The 17749-nt window shown below is 38.6% G+C and overlaps 1 protein-coding gene and 1 pseudogene across 1 annotated transcript in view; one reads left to right on the top strand and one right to left on the bottom strand.

Annotated features, from left to right (window-relative positions):
- SLC35F1 (solute carrier family 35 member F1) overlaps window positions 1-17749 on the bottom strand; it is a 442526-nt gene that overhangs the window by 414445 nt on the left and 10332 nt on the right. The gene's annotated exons all lie outside the window — the stretch shown is intronic.
- LOC102955100 lies at window positions 4498-5008 on the top strand (annotated as a pseudogene).

Raw genomic sequence — 17749 nt, 5'->3', positions numbered from 1 at the left:
ACCACACTGAGATACCACCTCACACTGGTCAGAGTGGCTAAAATTAACAACTCAGGAAAAACAGGTGTTGGTGAGGATGTAGACAAAAGGGAACCCTTTTGCACTGTTGGTGGGAATGCAAATTGGTGCAGCCACTCTGGAAAGCAGTGTGGAGGTTCCTCAAAAAATTAAAAATAAAACTATCCTACGACCCAGCAATAGCACTACTAGGAATTTGTCCAAAGGATACAAGAGTACTGATTCATAAGGTCCCATGTACCCCAATGTTTATTGCAGTGTTTCAACAATAGCCAAATTATGGAAAGAGCCTAAATGCCCAGGAACTGATGAATGGATAAAGAAGATGTGGTTTATATATACAATGGAATACTATTTGGCAATGAGAAGGAATGAAATCCTGCCAATTGTAGCAACGTGGATGGAACTGGAGGGTATTATGGTAAATGAAATAAGTCAGTCAGAGACAGATACCATATGTTTTCACTCATATGTGGATCTTGAGAAACTTAATAAAAGACCATGGGGGAAGGAAAGGGGGAAAAATAGTTACAAACAGAGAGGGAGGGAGGCAAAACATAAGAGTCTCTAAAATACAGAGAACAATCTGAGGTTGATGGGAGGGATAGGGGAGAGGGGAAAATGGGTGATGGGCAATGAGGAGGACACTTGTTGGGATGAGCACCGGGTGTTGTATGTAGGTGATGAACCACCAGAATCTACCCCAGAAACCAAGAGCATACTTTACACACTGTATGTTAGCCAATTTGACAATAAATTATATTTAAAAAAACAATAATAATAGATCCAGACTTGGATATGATGGGATGGGCAATATTAGAATGGTCCCCATAAACAATTCTAAAAGCTGTATTAAATATTAAGTAGCCAACGTAAGGCCGTGATCCTTTAGAAACAAGAAACACGTAAGAAACGAAACACATTAGCACATTAGATGAGCCCCATATTCATCTCAGCTTTTCCAACCACCATTCAGAAAAATAATGCCTAATCAGAGAGTGATGGTCTCACAGGGTAGAAGAGACAAGATACCAGAGTTTAGAGCTGCAAAGACCACTGCAATTTCTGGTGAGGATTCTAGAAAGGAGAGACCTAGGAAAATGAGCCTAAAATCTCTGTGTGAAAATTGCACTGAGAGCCAACTCCTAAGAATTACATATGCAAGGCAAGACTTTGGGAGGCCCAGCAAAGAAAGGTGGGGAGCTGGACAGAGATTTCAGAGGCAGCACAGGTTGGAAAGGATAGAGGTTGGTATTTAGACCCAGTGATTATAGACCGTATCTGATGAGCTCCCAGACTTTGGGTCACCACTCAAAAAAATGGCCATACCCTAAGTATAAGGACCATGTCACAGTAGTAAGAACTTCTAGTAAGAACTTAGAAGTCTAAGGACAATGATAGACCTTATCTAAGAGAGCTAAAACCAAACCTCAACACGACAGAGGTGATGATTGCCTTCCAGATTAAAATTTAATGTTCTTTCGAGAAAGATGCCATCATCCAAAATCTCTATTGCCTATACTCACAACATTCAGTAAGTAATTAAAAATTACTACAGATTGGGGCACCTGGGTGGTTCAGTCGGTTAAGCTGTTGACTTTGGCTCAGGTCATGATCTCGCGATCCGTGAGTTCGAGCCCCGTGTCGGGCTCTGTGCTGACAGCTCAGAGCCTGGAGCCTGTTTCGGATTCTGTGTCTCCCCCTCTCTCCGACCCTCCCCCATTCATGCTCTGTCTCTCTCTGTCTCAAAAATAAATAAACATTAAAAAAAATTTTTTTTAAATTACTACAGATAAAAATAAGCAGAAAAAAGTTACTAATAATCTATAGCAGGGGTTAAAAGACTAAGTAGTAGATATGATAGGCTTTGTAGGTAATTCGTTCATTCTCTTTTGCAACTACTCTGCTGTTGCAATGTGAATGCAGCCATTGACAGTAGATAAATGAATGAATATGGTTGTGTTTCAATAAAACTTTACATATACATGAACACTGAAATGTAAGTTTGATATAATTTTCACATATCAAGCAATATTCCTTTTTGTTTTGTTTTGTTTTTAAGCCAGTTAAAAATGTAAAAATCTCTTCTAGGCTTGGGGGATGTATAAAAACAGACCAATATTGGTCATAAACATAGATGTGAAAATCCTTAACAAAATATTAGCAAACCAACTCCAACAATATATAAAAACGATCTTATACCATGACCAAGTGGGATTTATCCTAGGACTGCAAGGCTGATTTCACACCCAAAAATCAATTAATGTCATACAGCACATTAATCAAACAAAGAACAAAATTTCATGAGCATTTGACAAAATTCAACTATTCATTCATGATAAAATCTTTCAAACACCTGGTCATAGAAGGGAATTTCCTGAATCTGAAAGAACATCTAAAAAACAACTATAGTGAAAATTATATTTAATATTTAAAGACTGAACGCCCCCCAAGTTCGGGAATAAGCCAAAAATATCTGTTCTCACTACTTCTACTCAGTGAAGTAGAACCTATCTAGCCAATTCAATCAGCAAGAAAAATAAATAAAAGGCATCCAGATAGGAAAGAACAAAATAAACCTATCTCTATTCACAGATGCATGATCCTACATATAGAATATCTTAAGGAATCTACCAAACAAAAAGTGAAAAACAAAAAACCACTATTTAAACTAACACACAAATATAGCAAGGTTGCAAAATATCAAATTGATATACACAAATTAAATGTATTTCTACACACTAGTCATGAACAATCTGAAAATGAAATTAAGAAATAATTCCATTTATAATTGTATCAAAAAGAATAAAGTACTTAGGGAATAAATATAACAAGAGTAGTACATGATGTATACATGAAAAATGATAAAGGATTACTGAAATAAATTGAAAAAGATCTACTGAAATGGAAAGCCATCCCATGTTCACGAATCAGAGGATATAATATTGTTTAGATGGCAATATTCCTCAAATTGATCTACAAGTTCAATATAATCCCTATAAAAATCCTTCCAGCCTTTTTTTTTTTTTTTACAAAAACTGACAAGGTGATCTTCAAATTTATATGGAAATGGAAAATGCCTTGGATAGCCAAGACAATTTTGAAGAAAAAAGTTGGAGGAATTTTACTTACCACTTTCAAACTTACTATCAAACTGCAGTTATCAAGACAGTATGATACTGGCTTAAGGATAGACACAGAGATCAATGGAGCAGAACTGAGAGCCCAGAAGTAAATTCTTATATTTATGGTCATTTGAGTGATTTGCCCAGAAAACTCATTGAGAGAAGTATTTTCTATAAATGGTATGGGACAGTTGGATATCCATATGCAAAAGATGAACTTAGACTTTTGCCTCACACCATACACAAAAATTAACTCAAAGTGCATGACATATGTAAATGTAAGATCTAAAACAATAGAACTTTTATATGAACACACAGCATAAAATCTTTGAGACCTTGAATTAAGCAAATTTTTTTGATATGACACTAGAAGCAAGGTCCATAAACAAACAAAATTGAAATGAACTTCATCAAAATTCAAAACTGTGTGCTTGAAAAGACATTATTAAGAAATGGAAATACAAGCAACAGATCAGGGGGAAAATATTTATTAAATACATATCTGATGAAGGATATATAGATATGTAGGATCCAGAATATATAAAGAATTCTTACAATTCAATAAGAAGCAAGCAAACCATTCAAAAATAGGCAAAAGATTTGAATAAACATTTCATCAGAGAGGATGTATGAATGGCTAATGAGCATGTAAAAAGATGCTTAATATCATTAGTCATTAGGGGAATATAAATTAAAACCACAATGTGATATCATTTCGCACCCACAAGGCTATATAATAAAAAAGGCAGATGGTTGCTAAGTTGACAAACTGTATACAACAGGAACACTGATACATTGTTGCTGGGAATATAAAATGGTGAACCACTTTGGAAAACAGTTTGGCAGTTTCTTAAAAAGTTAAACATAAAGTTACCCTATGACCCAGAAGTCCCACTTCTAGGTATCTACCCTAGAGAGATGAACACATATATCCACACAGAGACTTGCGTATAAATGTTTGTAGAATCTTTATTGATAATAACCAAAAACTGGGGGGGGGAGACTAAAAGTTAATCAACTAGTCAATGGATAGACAACAATGTGGTCTAGTCATACAATAAAATATTACTCAACAGTAAGAAGTTACAAACTACAGATACATGTGGAGATGGATGAGCCTCAAACACATTATGCTAAGTGAAGGAAGGCAGACACAAAGGACCACATAATAAATGATTCCACTTATAGGAAATGTTCAGAACAAGAAAATCTATGGATATAGAAAGTAGATCAGTGGTTGCCTGGGACAAAGGTGGAAACGAGGATTAACAGCAAATAGTAGGCTGTTCTCCCAAGAAGGCGGCTCCTCCAAGGCAAGTAATTAAACATTGGGAGCCAGCTTTCCTGAGGGAGGATGCCGGGGCAGCGGCTACAGGGTGAGGTGGTAGCCTTCCACTACCAGTCCAAAATGCTTTAAAATGTCTCTCTTCTAGTTGAAATCCCAACCATGCATAAACTTACAGTACATTTCAGATGTGGAAATAATGACCGAACAGAAACCCATCCTCCACTAGCTGCACTCAATGTTAGTAAGCTTGCCAGCAAAGCATGGACAGAGAAGGAGGAGAAGCTGAGCCAGGCTTATGCAATCAGTGCTGTTGTCTCCCTAGAGGGCCAGCAGCTCTTCCAGACCGTACACAAGACCTTTAAAGACTGTAAATGGCAAGAAAAAAACCTCATAGTCATGGAAGAAGTTGTTAACACACAGACCATACCAAGTGGAAAACTGTAAAAGCAAAGAGAAGCGTGCACTGAGCCATGTATGCAAAATGGTTTAAAAACACTTTAGAGACACTGAAAGTCAAAAGATACTGCCGCGGTCACAAGCCCAGCAATCACAGAAGGAGACTGCCCTGTTATCCTGAGTCCACACACATGGAGGACTCTTCCAGCATCCAGCCAATGAGGCAATGGTGGTGGCTTCCCGGAGGAAGGCCAAGAGAGGGGAGGGATCCTATATTTCCTATTGATTCTTGTTAACAAAGGGTCAGCATTTTCAAATATTAGACTTGAACAATACACATAACAAAAAAAAGCAAAAGAATAATTTAAAATTTGAAAAAAAAAACCCAGTAAATAGTAAATAAACAGTGCATAATAAAACTGATTTTAATAAAACAATCATCATTGTTGCACAATTAGATACATTTACTAAAAATCATAGAGTTGTAGGCACGATATGGTTGGGTTTTATGATATGCAAAATATGCCTTTAATAAAGTTGAAAAACATCACTTATATCCTCAGAAAGTACGAGAAGATTTTGAAGACTTCAAATAGGATCAGAATGACACACATACAAAAAAGTAAAATTCAGAGAACAAAATAAACTTTTCAGAAATTAAAATGTTTGAAGGAGGAATGAAGAACACAATAGGTGGTTTGCAAGATAAATCTAATGAATTCACCAAGAAATTAAAAAAAATAGTGGAAAAAAGAGAAAAATGGTAAGAAAATCAGAAAGTCAGTTAAGGAAGTCAGCATTTGAAAAATAGGTGTTCCTCATAAGGGGACAGAGAAATGGGAGGAAATTTCAATGAAATAATGCAATGATTTCTCAAGACCTGAAAAACATGAGTTAATAGTCCAAAAAGACTAAGCATAATAGACTACACCAAGTACTTTATTGTGAAAGTCCAATAATTTGGGGCCAAAGAATTTAAGCTTCCAGAGAAGGAAAACAAAAAACAGAATGATTTGAGTCTTCTTAATAGCAACAATGGAAATTAGAAGCCAGTGGAGCAGTCTTAAGAATTCTGAAGGAAAATTATTTTCATTCTTCGATTTTATATCCAGCCAAATTGTCAATCTACTATGAGTATAGGTAAAGATATGTTCAGACTTAGAAGGTCTCAGAATATTTACCTCCCATGCACCTTTTATCAGGAAGCTACTTGACGTATTCCACCAAAATTAGAGTCTAAATGAAGAAGAAGAAATAGGAACAAAGAGATCCAGCACAGAAGAGAAGCAAAGGGAATACCTGTGACAATGATGGGTGATCTCAAAACTACAGGTGTGCACAAGTCATTGAGGACAAACAGCCCATGTTGGAAGACACCAAAAGACTCTGGGAGAGTGTATCTTCAAGATGAAATAGATAAAACAAACAAACAGCAAACAAATATAATGCATCTTACCCTCTCAAGAGTAAATTTAGACAACTGCTAGAAAATCTGTAATTGAATTTAACAAGTACGAAGAAATTTTCACAAAATGACAATATATACTTCAGCAAACAAACAAACAAACAAAAAAAACAGTTGTTCAGACAGGAGATGAAAAGTTCTGAAATGTGTTTGCTGAGCTATAACAACGCATACGCCGAATTTTGATCTAGATAAATTTACAACTATATTTGATTGATGAGAGAATTAAATGGTATATATGTATATTTGGGACCAGAAAAAAAGAAAGCTAAACCCACAGCTTCCATTGTGAGAATCCATAAAAGAATCAGCTAAGAGAGTGGAAACTGATTGCCTATGGTGAAAGGGGAAATGGTGGAGAAGGAGGAGGAGCACTACTGTTTCACTTAACAAACCTTATAGATTCAACTCTTTCAACCATACGCAGGTATAAATTTGACAAAAAATAAATACTTTTTTTCTTTCAAAAAGGAAGGAAAATATAGAAGTGCAACCCTGACATATTTTTTCTCCATTGAGTTCTTGGTGTTGTTAAGACACTTTCCTGAGCAGATTGCCAGTAAGGCAGAAGACTAGGGATCACTACAAGAGCTGCAACCATTTCTTACCATGAACTAACAAATAAATTGTCATAGGAAATCTACAAGAAGATTCATTAATTCGCTAATTGTGCTTCCGTTCTCTAGAGAGATCTATCATGTCCTCATTGATAAACTCTCAATTTCCCAACAGATGAATTCAGCCACAATTCAACAAACACTTTCTCATCATTTAAGTTGACATAAAGCAGTAGAATATGAACAAACAGTGAGACATCAGTTTTTAGTTAACATATTTTGACATCAAAATGGGGAGAGAAGGAAGATAGTGAATACATTTTTTTTTCACTTTGCAAATCAGAAGTTAAACATGGTTGAGTTTATTCATTCAACTGGATATAGTAGATTTTCCTTTCTCCTTTAAGGTTCTGTAAGTCAATGGGTTATTTAAAGTCAATGGGAATAAGTTGTCTCATATAGGGTATCTTTCAACATTGAATTGTCAAATATTGAAAAGGCAAATAGTCTACCTCCATCCCAGTAACAACTTCTCTTCTATTTCTAAATTCTATTTTTTAAAGCATTTTTACTTATTCTTCCTGAAAAACGTATGAAAATATGGTTATGATATTTTTGTTTACCTAGAAACCCAAGTGAGCTCCTAATTTTGTACCTAATGCCAGTTTCTTCTTTTGTGACTCAGACATGAACGTGACACATTCTCTGTTTGTTAATAAGTTTCATAAAGGCCAAAAACCTTACTGAAAGCCAATTTTTTCCATGGTAAACTCAGAGCTGAACTTTGCAAGGTCATAAGAACATGTAAGCCTTAGCTACTTGTGTATTGATTCAGTCCTAAAATAATGTTTCTGTCACTCAGCACTGAGGTTTATACAATTCAGAAATAACAATAAATAGCATCAAAGTTCTATTTAAAACCAATATAAGAGCCACAATTTCTGACAGGATCTCAAAATAAGAATATTATCGAGCCTTAGAAGCCAGCCAGCACACTTGCATCAGTACTAAGTCTTGAGAACAACTAATCCTACCACATTTGTTAAAACATATCCAACTGCTAGGAACTGAAAACCTCGACTCAAATTGGCATACACAATAGGAAACTTAATTGCTTCATATAAAGAGAAGTCAAGGGGTTGGGCAGGAGCCAGAATTAGTTAATAGTGTCTCAAAGATATCATCATAGACCTAAATTCTTTCCATCTTTCTCTATAAGCCTCGATGCGTTGGTTCTGCCCTCAGCTTGGCTCCCCTCGGGGGCTGCCAGAATATTGCATTTCTGGGTGTGATATCCATATACACCAACATTCAGAAGAAGAAAGGAGCCATGTCTTCCTTTGCAGAAACCCATGAGCAGATTTTTCTTACTCATTGGCCATGATTGTGTCAAATACCAGTCCTGGATTTTTGAGGCAAGAAGAGTGACATGACCATGATTGGCTAACACTCAACATCTGGAATTAAAGATTGTTTAGGAGTCAACCACAAAGACTACTAATTTTAACTCCCAGGCTCCTTCTGTTATTCTACTCTTTGACCTCCCAACCAAACTTTTTCAGTGTGTTCTCAAAAAAAAAACCCAATTATATCATCTTTCTCAGTTTCTTGGAAACTTATATTGTCTCTTTTCTCTTCTCTCTCCTCCTGTACATAAAACTTCTTCCTTGTCCCAAAGAGAGTCAAATATACTCAAGTCTCTCCTTCTTAAAAAAAAAAAAAAAAAGATGCCTTCTCTACCTCCTAAGTCACCCTCTCATTTCTCATAATCTCCTCAAAGCCAAAATGTTGAACTTGCTAATTCATTAGCCCAGTTTTCTCATTTCTCCTTCACTCTTTAGTCAATCTGGCTTTTGTGCAATAACTTCACACAAAAGTCCCACTGAGATTGTCAACAATCTCCTTGTTATAATGGAGCTTTTGTTCCTCACCTTAGCCTTTGACAATATTAACTAATCATTTCCTTGTAAAACATATTTTCCCAGTGAATCCCATCATGACCCACATGCTCCTGGTTTTCTTCTAACCTTGTGATATCTCCTGGTCTCCTCTATTAGCTTGTTCTCCTATACCCAGCCATCAAGTGTAAGAATTTCTCAAGTCTCAGTCTTTATACCCCTTCCTTGTCACCCTATTTTCCTGAGATAAGTTCACCATGCCCATGATTTTACTTATCTCTATATGTCAATGGCTGCCTAAAAGAAATACCTTGCCTTATCTCTTAGCAACAAAGCAACCATGAACTGGAAACAAAGAAAAGACCTCAGTGGCCCCATAGTTTTTAATCGAATATGGCAACCTCATCAAGACCAAGTCCATCATGTTTCACATCTGATTATTTGTTACCTTCAAAATCCCAAGTCTCCTAAATCATCAAACATCACCCAGATATAAGGATAGCTACACATATATCCTTTAATCTGAGATAATGTTCCACCTTTCCCAAACCCTTCACTTTTTCTCTCTGCCTTCTAGAACTCATGGTATATTATTGAAAATTACTCTTTTCATCCTCATCATCTCCACAGTTTTGCTCTAGTTGAAATCTGAAATATCTCCTGATGATTCCTCTTCCCTTGCAGCCCTTTTTTAGTGGATGCTGCTTTTTCTCTTACATCCTGCTCACCTTTGGTCCCAAAAGTAGGATAGGGAGCCTCTTGCTTCCTGTTGCTTTCATAACATTTCTCCTCCACTTCTAAAAAAACACGTATTTTTTTTTAGGACATCTAAAAAAAAGGACTCAGGACATCACACTTGACAACTTGCTATCCCCTCTTATTACTGCCATCTACTGATCTGCTGCCAACCCCCTCATTAATTGATCATATTAGTGTCTAACTCACTGTTTCTCATTCTACCTATTCCTATGACCACTTTCATTTAAATAGTCAAATAAAGGAACCACCCAATGCCTTGATAGCTTTGTTCCTTAGTTTCAAGGATCTTTTCTTCAACTCTTCCTTCACTCCCATCGTCCTTATCTTCACAAAAAGCTGAGTGCCTTCTGAAATATATATATCAAACCATCTTATTTTCTTACCATCACTTCTACCATCTCTACTTCCTCTCATGCTCATCAGTTACCTGCTTACTTCACAGAGAAAACAGAAGCCACTGGAAAGAACTTCCTCAGCTTCCCACAACCAAATTACAAATGTATCTCTTTTGTTCCTTCTTGCCTTTCATAATGAATGAGGTATCCCTCACCCTTCCTATGCCTACTTTCTTCACCTATGTGCTGAGTCCTGTGGCCTCTTGCTTTTTCAGGAACTTGATTAAGGAAGTACCACTGCCTCTCCTGTATTTTATCTTCTCCCCTCTATTGTCTCATTATAAGCATTTAGGCATGTTCAAATCTTTCTCTTCTGAAAAAAGAAAAAAAAAAAACAATGCTACCTCTGACTTTATGTCAGAGGAATCAATGCTTCTAGTTAAAGGCATTTTCTCTCCTTTACAGTGAAGCTTCTGACAATGTTGTCTACACTTGCTGTCTCCTTCTCCTAACCTCCCCCCACTCATCAATCTTATGCAGCCAGGTTTCTGCCCACACCTGCTCCCACTCACCACTCCATAGAAATTGCTTTTTCCAAAGTTACCAAGGGCTTCCTAGTTGCTAAATCCTACAAACACTTCTCAGTCTTTATTTTGTTGACCCTTTTATAATGTATAAAACATATAACACAGATGACTGTCTTGAAAATTTCTTCCTTTGGTTTTTGTACTCTTGGGTTTTTTACTCTAACTGTTCCTTCTCTACTTCTTTTGCAACGACCTTTTTCTCTGTGTGTCCCTTAGTTGTGATCCTTGAGGTTCTGTCCCGAATGCTTCTCTTTTGCTTCACAACTTCTCCATGGGAAATCTCATCTATTTCTATGGCTTACATTATCATCTACAGTCCCACAAACATCTCAAACCCCAAACGCTAAAACTGAACCCAGTGTTTTTCTCCTGAAGTGACTTCGTTGGTAATCCAATGAATGGCTGTGATATTGTGATTTATAAGCGTGAAAATGAATAAAGGCAACCTCATTTAAAATAGAGTCCAGAAGCCCTTGAAGGGGAGCTCTCATGCATATACCACTCATCTCAGCCTATAAAACCAGCAGTAAGGAGGAGGAAGATGATTTTTACTTTGACATTGGGAGGACACTTTTCACACAGAAATTTATCTCCTGCTCCTAAAAAAAAAGATCCCTCCTTGTCCCAGCAACAACACACTGATCGCCACTTGCAGCCAGTAAGAAACGGCCACAACCTCAGACTCTTCTTCTTCAATGATCTTTTGTTCGGAACAACCCTCCCTAGTTTCCTCCTAAAACTAACCTTCTCTTCAGATTTGCTTATGGTTTTGGTTTTGCCATAGCTTGAATATCCCAAATGGCAATTCTCTGCTATTCCCTAATAAACCCATGTTTTGCTAGTAAAAACATTTTACTTTTAAGGTTGATGTAAGAACTATTTCTCATATATTTGATCCTTGTCCATGGTTCTTGGCTCCCAGCTCCTAAACCCCTTGGAATTTCCTAAGTGATGATAGCAATAAAGATGTCTTTTGTTATATGGATGAGGTGACTTTTGAACCACACCTAAAGATGGAGGCTGGTTCCCGGAAGAAACAGCCTGGTGATGAGAGGGTTAGAACTTTCAGTCCCACCCCCCTGACCTCTGGGGAGAAGATAGAGGCTCGAGATTGAGTTCAATTATTAATGATCACTAATGATCAATCATGCCCATGTAATGAAGTCCCCATAAAACCCAAAAGAATGGGTTTGGAGAGCTTCTGGGTGGATGAATAAGTGGAGGTGATGGGGAGTAGTTTACCTGGAGGGCATGGAAGCTCCATGCCCTTTCCCTGTACTTTGCCCTAGGCATCTCTCCCATCTGGTTGCTCCTACATTATATCCTTTTATAACAAACCAGTAATCTAGTAAGTAAAATGTTTCCCTGAGTTCTCTGAGCTGCTCTAGCAAATTAAGTGAACACAAAGAGAGGGTTGTGGGAACCTCTGATTTATAGCCAGTCAGAAGTACAAATAACAATCTGGACTTTGTGACTGGCATCTAAAGTCCAAGGAGAGAGTCGTGGTAACCTCCAATCTGTAGTCTGTCAGCCAGAGGCACGGTAATAGCCTGTGATTTATGACTGGCTGTTGAAGTTGTGTGTGTTTTGCCGGGGGCAGGGGTGGTGGGGGGCGGTCGTGGTGGGGGGCGGTCTTGTAAGACTGAACTCTTAACCTGTGGAATCTGATGCTATCTCCAGGTTGACAGTATCAGAATTTAGCTGAATTCTTGGGAACCCTACTGCTGTCTGAAATTGCCTGGTGGTATATGGGGAAGCCCCCCTCTTCACGTATGTTAAAATTGGGTCCAGGAACCATTTTAATGGCCCCATTTCTCTCCCACCTTCAACATCTCATTCAGGCACCTGAATGCTTCCTGAATCCATTCACTCCATACCCCACTGCCTCGTCCCTACTACACAGCCTGTCTCTTCAATGGGATGAAGCCACAGCCTCTGAACTGAACCCAACACACATCCTCTTTCACTTCTGGGATTCTTGCACAATACTCTCTTCATGGAAACTTTCCTACACCCCTCTCTCCCTAGATGTTACTTATCTTTTAAAAATGAACCTTAGGAAACTTCACCCACAACTTCTCCCACTGAGACACCTGGCTCCTTGAATAACATTATATGTGACCCAAGTGCTCAAGCAAAGCCTGAGAGATGCCCACACGGCACTTCTAACTCACCCTGTGGTCACCCATTCTTGCAGTGCTATCTCCTTTTTTTTTTTTTTTACATGAATTTATTTTTGAGAGACAGAGAGAGGCAGAGCACAAGTCAGGGAGGGGCAGAGAGAGAATGAGACACAGAATCCGAAGCAGGCTCCAAGCTCTGAGCTGTCAGCACAGAGCCTGACACAGGGCTCGAACTCACAAACCATGAGATCCTGACCTGAGCCGAAGTCAGGCGCTTAACCAACTGAGCCACCCAGGTGCCCCAACAGTGCTATCTCCTAAAATCCCCTCCTGCCCTTCCCGGTTCCATAATATCCTTAAGCCTTGCCCTGGCTCTTTTACATCACAGTATGATCATTACAATGGTCTTTGATTGGGTTTCTATTCCAGTCTGGCCCTCCTCCAGTGCACCCCTCACCAAGCTGCCAGAGTCCCCTGCCCAAAACACGAACCTAACTTGTCACTTCCCTGCTATGAACTCATCAATGGCTCCACTGGCAATCAGGCCAAAATCAAATCCATTAGCTTAATGGAAGACCCATTCATATTCTGGCCATTTGTCAACCCCTTTTAGGCTTCATTTCCTTCCTTTCCCCAGTGTAAGTACCCTCTGCACAGCCACAAAGAATGCTCAGTTCCCTACTGTGAGGAGTTGTTTCATGCCTATGGGCCTTCCCATATGCCACTCTGAATATTCTTTTCTTTCCTGGTCCAGCTGATGCCTACTTACTGTTTAAAAACTACCTCAGGAGTCACTTCCTCCAGGAAGCCTTCCCTGACCCCGTAGCCCAGTTAGATGCCTTCATAAAATCACAGCACTCTGCATGTGCACCAAACAGAGCATCATTTTCTTATGTGGTTCTCTGTAGACTGTAAGCTTCATGTCTTGTTCAGCTTGTATCCTACCACTTAAGACAGAGCCCAGCATATAATAAGTGTTTGTCAAATGATTAACTGACGGTGAAGAAATGGACTTAAGAATTTATCCCACACATTGTCAAAATCAGACATTGTTTAAAAGAGTGTAACTGGAACAAGGTCTTACCTACTAGACTTCATTTAAGGTTGGAGGGGAAAAGCTAACGTGAAAGGAAATCTCTTCTGAACAAATATATTGCCTATCTAAGCTAGAAAACACTATAAGAAAGGGTCAAGGGTTGGGGCATCTGGGTGGCTCAGTTGGTTGAGCGTCCGACTTCAGCTCAGGTCATGACCTCGCTCGTGGGTTTGAGTCCCGCGTAGGGCAGAGCCTGGAGCCTGCTTTGGAGTCTGTGTCTTCCTCTCTCTTTGCCCTTCCCTGCTCATGCTCTCTCTCTCTCTCTCTCAAAATAAATAAACATTAAAAAAACATTTTTTAAAGAGAAGAAAAGGCCAAGGACTTTCTAGAAAATAATGAAGTAAACTTTTTATTCAGGCAGAAACTGTTTCTATAAATACAGGCTATCTTGCATACTTTTACTGTCCTAGACATAAGTAAATGACTCATTCACATTAGAAGGCTTACAGAAAATTTACTGTATTCAGGTATTCTAGATACATATCTTATTATCTGACCTCAATAGCAAAGAGGCATGTAATGGTGTATTTGTAATACAGCTATCCAAACAAAACAAAAAGAAAGGTTAAGCAATGGTGAAAGAAATCAGTATAGACAAAGTTTATAATTGAAACTGAAACCAAAAAGATGCCTTTTTTCCCCCTGAAATATAGCAGGGCATTTTATCTGGCATTATTTGAATAAATTAAATTCTCAGTCTAAAAACTCCTTGGTAGCAGAGGTGTGAATTATTTTCATAAAATCATTTGTTTTAACTTCGCAAAGCTACAAAGCTTTTCCTCCCAGCTTTAAAATCCATATGTGTCTCCTTTTGGCTAATACTAAATGTAACTCGCCATTCTGTGCATTTATTAACCTGGTGTGGCCAAATGTTAGTAAATGCACTGAATGTGAGTGGAAAGGGGCCCAGGTGCTTAATTTGGCTTCACATAATCAAGTTTAATTTAAAAGCTGAGTTTGTCCCTTAACAAATAGTTCATAAACACTGGCTATGTGCCAGACACTGTGATTGCACTAAGGTACAAAGATGATTATGACAACGTGTCTCCTTTCAAGGGATTCTCAATCCCAGTGCATGAAACAGATCCACATATAACCAACTAAACCATCAAATGCTAAGCACTACGCTGGAAGGGTGAATAGTGTGCCATGACGTTAAGAAGGCAGGTGAGGGGCGCCTGGGTGGCTCAGTCGGTTGAGCGTCCGACTTCAGCTCAGGTCACGATCTCACGGTCCGTGAGTTCAAGCCCCACGTCCGGCTCTGGGCTGATGGCTCGGAGCCTGGAGCCTGCTTCCGATTCTGTGTCTCCCTCTCTCTCTGCCCCTCCCCCGTTCATGCTCTGTCTCTCTCTGTCTCAAAGATGGATAAACGTTAAAAAAAAAAAAAAAAAAAAAGAAGGCAGGTGAGTTTCACGTTGTGAAAGAGTCAAGGAAGAAGAGGTGGCATGGATGGTTTCTCCGAAGATTGGCTCTGGCCTCCGTGGCTGTGCAGAATTTCCCCTGATGGAGAATGACAGGCCCAGAACAGAAGGGCAGAAATCAACAAAGGCCTGATGGAGAAGTGCTCAGCCCGTTTGCAAATGATGAGCAGTGGGCTGAAACTCAGAGCATGTGTAGGAAGTGGCAGGGAGTGGAGTCGATACTGAAAGTTTATTTAACAACTGCATTTCCCAGAGTTCAGCCATTTTTAAAATAAATTAATAAGTTTTACCATATCTGCACACCACCTGTATTATTATTTACTCGATATTGTTTTAAATGACTCTCTTTGTAAAACGTGAATGTCTACTTTAGCTTCATGTGAAGCAATAATATCCATGAAATTACACATTTGAGGTACTAATCACATTTTCCCAGTAGTCATTAAAATAAAAATAAGTAATAAAGTTATGTAAATGCTTAGTATCATATCACCTAAAATTGTCTTTTATGCCACTAGGGGCACATGCTCCACACTTTGGGAAATACCTCTTTGCATTAATAAGTAATATGAAAAGGAACAGCTTTCACAAACTATTAGTTTTATTTTCCAAGTATAGGGGAGAAACAGGAAAACAATGCTTCTATGAAAAGATTGTCCAATAAAGCAATTTTGAAATTCCTGCTGGAAGCAAGTAGGTAATTGTTTTAAAATGCTGAGAAACAAGTGATAAGAGAGAAAGTTAATTGAGTGAGGTGAGAGCAGGAAGTACTCACATGATTGTACAGAGGAAAAAGCTCTGTTGAGGCAAGAATTCAGTAGGAAGAACCAACTGAGATGTAACCTGAAACTGATTAGTTTTTTTATTTGTTTGGTTGGGTTTTCATTTGTTTGTTTTGTTTTTTGTTTTTTGTTTGTTTGTTTGTTGAGAGAGAGAGAAAGAAAGAGAACAGAGCGGGGGAGAGAGGCAGAGGGAGAGAATCCCAAGCAAGCCCCACACTCAGCCCGGAGCCCAGTGTGGGGCTCAGTCTCATCACCATGAGTTCATAACCTGAGCCGAAATCAAGAGTTAGACGCTCAACCAACTAAGCTACTCAGGTGCTCCGGTTTCTTTTCTGACCAGACTCTAGAGCCGCACTGTCCAACATGGCAGGCACTAGCTACATGTGGCTATTTAAATGTAACTGTAAATTAAATTAAATTAAATTAATTAAATTTTAATTACTCAGTCACACTAGCCACATTTCAAATGATCAACAGCCATGTGGGCCTTGTGGTTATGGTATTGGACAGAGCAGATACAGGACATATCCATCATTGCAGAAAATTTCACAGGACTATGCTGTACTAGACAAATACCAGACTATGGCTGGAACTTACACTGCCAAACTATAGGGCCTCAAGGGGAAGATTCTGCAAACTGAAAACACAGAACTAGATACATTTTCTGCCCAGGGGAATTAGAAGACGAGGCCTCGGGTAGGAGGAGAAGCACAGCTTTCCACAATCAGGAATAGGCTACTTACTGCTCTGACAGGAACTCTGGATGCCTAACTCAAGCATGATTAGTAACATAAAATGCTAAGTAATCAAAGAAATTCCAAATTCCCTTATGTTATCATACAGATTCCCTGTTGTAGTTGTTTGGAATAAAAATAACAAAAAGAAAAGGAAAAGTTATGCCCATAAGTTAAAATTCCAGCTACTGAAGTCTATGCTTCTAGAACTCCCAGTCTCTATTGAGTGTCAACTATGTCCCTGGCCCGGGCTATCTCCCCAGCAGACAGACTTTTCTTACCCATCATCACACTTTAAGAGTTTTTCCCGGGGCACCTGGGTGACTCAGTCAGTTAAGCGTCCAACTTCAGCTCAGGTCATAATCTCACAGTTCATAGGTTCAAGCCCCATGTTGGGCTCATGTGCTGACAGCTCAGAGCCTGGAGTCTGCTTTGGATTCTGTGTCTCCCTCTCTCTTTGCCCCTCCCCCACTCACACTTCGTCAACCTCTCTCTCAAAAATAAATAAACATTTTAAAAAACTTAAAAAAAATTTTTTTTTCCATACAGGGGTACCTGGGTGGCACAGTCGGTTAAGTGTCCAACTCTTGATCTCAGTTCAGGTCATAAGCTCAGAGTTCACGCACTTGAGCCACACATTGGGCTCTGCACTGATGGTGTAGAGCCTGCTTGGTATTCTTTCTCTCCTTCTCTCTGCCCCTCCCCTTCTTGTGGACTCTCTCTCTCTCTCTTTCTCTCTCTCTCTCTCAAAATAAGTATGTAAACTTTAAAAATTTTAAAAAGAAAAGAATTTTTCCCATACATCTACATCTTCTGATTTTTCCTTTTTAGCTTCCAGAATGTAATTGTATGTCATTGTTGTTCTAATTACTATAACCATGTAATCTCCTCTTCTGAACCTGCATTTTCCTGTCAGTACAAATGGAATAATAATATCTGCAGTGAAGAATGAATTAAATAATGAAAACATTAATTTGAAAAGACATATGCACCCTTATTTTTATTAGTGCATTATTTAAAATAGCCAAGATATGAAAACAACCCAAGTGTCTATTAACAGATGAATAGATAAAGAAGATGTGGGATATATCCACAATGGGACATTACTCAGTCCTAAAAAAGAATGAACTCTTGCCATTCGTGACAACCTAGATGGAACTAGAGT

The sequence above is a fragment of the Panthera tigris genome, chromosome B2 (genome assembly GCF_018350195.1).
Source record: "Panthera tigris isolate Pti1 chromosome B2, P.tigris_Pti1_mat1.1, whole genome shotgun sequence".
Lineage (NCBI taxonomy): Eukaryota > Metazoa > Chordata > Mammalia > Carnivora > Felidae > Panthera > Panthera tigris.
The sequence above is the reverse complement of the archived record's forward strand: the minus strand, read 5'-3'. Positions and strand labels throughout refer to the sequence as shown.